General features: G+C 32.8%; 1 pseudogene; it reads right to left on the bottom strand.

The window, feature by feature from the left end:
* Positions 1 to 3,202, bottom strand: part of LOC122723262 — a 7,600-nt pseudogene continuing 4,398 nt past the window's right edge.

The following is a 3,202-nucleotide window of genomic DNA, read 5'->3' on the forward strand; positions in this document are numbered from 1 at the left end:
TTAAGCTTTTGTCGGTGCTTCTAAACGAATATAATCATACATAATACCACTAAAAGGGCTTCCATTTCTAGTCTGAGTAAGATAAATTGTATTCTTTCCTTGGAGAAGTTGAGAAGCTGGTACTTGAATGCTATAGAACCAATATAAACCATGAATTCCGTATCTTGCAATAGCATTATCCTTGCCTATTAGCCTTGTTGTGAAAAGAGGTCGTTTGACATTGGCATTGTTGAACCTCACCTTTTGCATGCATGATAGATTTTTCATTATTAAGTTTAAGATATAAAAGTAATGAAATTGCTAAGTAAAAAGCGAATGGTATACCTGAAGTTCAGAATTAGTAGCTGATGCCAAGGCTATTTGCAAAGTGTAACTTCCACTTTGCATTACACTTTTAAGTTCAAATATGATCTGCCATGTAGTTGCCTTATATGCCGTATTTCCAACCTTTCTGCAATTTGAATAACCAATCTCAATATAATTATTATTAGAGAAAAATATAAAAAAGTATCTTGTAGTTTCATTAGTTTTTCATTTTAGGGTATATGATTTACTTCAAGATCTGTGATTTAATTTTGTGTCATAATAGTACACTGTGATATAAATTTTATAATAGTGTAGAGTTTAGAAATTATCATTGCTTGTAACTGAAAAGATATTATGAGGTACTATTTTGATACAAAATTGAATCACATATCCTAAAATAAACTACAGAGTCTGAAGTAAAAACCCGATGAAACCACACGGTACATTTTTGTACATTTTCCTTATTATTATTATTATACTTCAAGTAAATTAAAGATTGAAAGAAAATAAAATAGATGTTAATAAGTACCTGTTAACATGGGCGAAGAACCAATCTTTAGCATAATTACTAACACCAACGGTATATATGAGATCATTCTTAGGGTATAGATCAGTATATCTTTCCCACAATCCATATTGTCTAAATCTGTATAGGAAAAAGCAATAATAAAAAATGATGCATGATATTAACTTTGGATGAAACAAGAAGGCATGCAGCAATGTGGAAGGGAGCTAACTTGTTTGCTGGGCTATCAATATACAATTTGTTGACGAGCGTTGGGTTTGCGTCTGGTACATAGAATTCAGAAGCAGTACGATCAGGAATGCCAATTTCCCAAAGAGTTGTACCATTTCTTGGAGGATCATATGTAAGTACACCCAATTTGATCTCAGATCCTGTAGTTCAACATGTACATAATTTCATTAAGTAATTAAAGAAAATTAGTTTAAACCATTTATAAAACTACTATAAGCTATAAATACCTGGTTGAATAATGACATCAACATTATACTTGTAATCTCCAAGAAAACCAGGAACAAATGCATATAAACTATATTTCCCAGCTCTGATATTTTTAATTGAGAAACTTCCTTTCTTGTCAGCTTGAGTCCAAAATTGGTAACCCTATAAGTAAATTGAAAAAACATAGCAATGTTTAGCCAAGAAATTCCTCATGTTGCTAGATAATTTGAAAATGAAATTTCAAATTTGTTGAAATTTCTAACCTTTACTTCTGTTTGCCATGAGCCCACAGCACCTGGTGCTGCCAATCCCACATAAGCTAAACTTGCATCAATCAATTTTTCATTGATGTATGGGTCACGAACTACTAATTGACCTACGACATTTCCCCGTTGATCAGAAGAAGGGAAATCTTCAGATCGAGGAAAATTATATGGCCAGCTTTTAACTTCAGTTGACATCTAATAATCAACAACAAGCATGAGTACTCAAAATTGCATCCAAAATTCTCATGAACAAAAAGAATGAATAAACAAATAGATATGTACTTGTCTTTTAGCATCTTCCCAAAGGGCTTTGGGATTTTCAGAAGGCGGAATAGAATTAAGATAGACGTAAACAGGGCCAAAAACTTTCTTCCATGGCTCTCCATTTCGATACTCTGTATTTAAGTCCTTCCCAGCATAATGAACACTACCAAACATCTAAACAAAAATAACTGAATTATAATTAAAATACATTTGTGATAAAAAAAAGAATTTTGAAGGGAAATGAACCTCTCAATGTAAAAATATTGAGGCGTTCTACTTATAAATTGTTAACAAGTAGTGAAAATTTTCAAATATCACATACTCACATTGAGAACAATAGGCCCCACATGAGAGGTTAGGTCTTGCTTGACGGGGCCAGCATCGCGAAATTCATTACTGGGTGTGATCATCCAAATCCAACCGGTGGGTCATTTGATATCCACCCATGCACCTTGTTGTCTTTGTTCTCACAAGAGTACTGGTATTTATCATCCACCTGCACGTATCATTCCACAATATTAATGAATAAAATAATAAATGAAGGTACACAATAATAAGACGTTTCAATTTTTTAAATTCCTAAGAAATTAATTAGCATTTATTATTTTCCTATAACATTTTCTTTGATTTCTAACACAATTTTCTTTCAATTATTTTACATTTAATCAAAACACTTTGCACACTATCAATATATTAATCCAATAATGAGAAATTAAAATGAAGCTATTAATACTTAGGTCGATCCGGTCCACGTATACCCAAAAATACAAAGTGGGTCCATCTATTGTTTCGCGATGGAATCTATTTATTTATGTCTTGTAAATCTTTTGAATCCATATTCTCATAATTAATTACCTCTCCTTTTGTTGAGGGTTGACTGGATTTGTTAAAAGAACTGCTTCAGGATAGGCTAGAGGTTGGCCAGTGGTGCGATCTTGAGGCATTGGCATTACTCTCTGCCTATCATCGGATATTGCCATGTAGTGAAACCTGACCATTGATTTCATAAATAAATGTTCTTGTTGCCTTCAATTGATTAATATAAAATAAATAATGATAAACAATATTGATTAATTCTCCATTTACTTTTCACTTTGAAGTTTGAAAACCACTCTAATTTGATCCATATCAACGTCAGGCCACCCTTTTAAGCGTTCCATTACAGCATACAGATAAAGCCCTGAGCTTCCACGTCGAACTATGTACCTGCAAAGTTGAAATCGGTGTGTAGAGATTAGACTTTCGTTAACTTTGTTTATTTCTTATAAGGTGAAAAAAGTATGCAATGAACTAGGGCTCACCTTTTGTCTACCTTCAAGGGAACTGTGGTTTTATCCATTGAAGGGCTCCATATCTTAGAGAACGAAATCTCTACTTGGTCTTCATTTTGCACTATAATACT

Source organism: Manihot esculenta, chromosome 3, assembly GCF_001659605.2.
Source record: "Manihot esculenta cultivar AM560-2 chromosome 3, M.esculenta_v8, whole genome shotgun sequence".
Classification (NCBI taxonomy): domain Eukaryota; kingdom Viridiplantae; phylum Streptophyta; class Magnoliopsida; order Malpighiales; family Euphorbiaceae; genus Manihot; species Manihot esculenta.